The sequence below is a fragment of the Sinocyclocheilus anshuiensis genome, unplaced genomic scaffold (assembly GCF_001515605.1).
Source record: "Sinocyclocheilus anshuiensis isolate Anshui unplaced genomic scaffold, SAMN03320099.WGS_v1.1 scaffold770, whole genome shotgun sequence".
In the NCBI taxonomy this organism is placed as follows: domain Eukaryota; kingdom Metazoa; phylum Chordata; class Actinopteri; order Cypriniformes; family Cyprinidae; genus Sinocyclocheilus; species Sinocyclocheilus anshuiensis.
This window is the reverse complement of record NW_015544161.1, coordinates 34,768-35,521: the sequence shown is the minus strand read 5'-3', so window position 1 is coordinate 35,521 and position 754 is coordinate 34,768.

The window sequence follows — 754 nt, the reverse complement described above, 5'->3', positions numbered from 1 at the left end:
GATCGCCGGATCAGCTTTCACCGTGGACGAAGCGGAGTCCAGCCCGGGGTCGTCACATGTGGTTGCCGCAAGTCCGTCCGGATGCTCCTTCGTCGAATCCACCGGCCGCGCAGTTCTCAAGCCCGCCCACCACCGCTCACTCTAGCCACCGGCCTCCGCTCACTCTAGGCCGCGGCTCACTCTAGCCCGCCGTATGCAAACATGCATGAGTATGCAAGCGACAGCTGAAAACTCATCTCTTTCGAAGCTACTTGACTTCATCATCATAAAAAAAAAAGATATTTCTTTACTTATTCCTTCTCTTTCTAGCGTGTACTTATTTGAACAATGTCTGACATTTTATGTGTAATATTCCATTTAAGTTATTTTTTATTTTATTTAAATTTATTTGATTTATTTATTTAAAAAAAAGATGTTTATATTTCATTTTTATTATTCTTTCTGTATGTATTGTTTTGTATTCTGGGTGTGTGTGTTTTATTGCTATGACTGTATCCCCTGTGAATGTTATATCTTCAATAAACAACCCGCGGCAACAAAGTAGCCCAATTCCGCGGGAAAACTTGGCAACACTGGATTTTTTCCAGTTGATGAACGATAAAAACATTGACAGCCAATCAGAATCAATCCTGCTGTAACGAGCTCGAGAATTTAAAGCAGCAGACGAGTGTACGCTTAGAATAATCAGACGGTATCGCTGGTGTGGATGCTAATATTGTTATCTTTATAGTTATCGTTCTTGGTGTGAACGGGG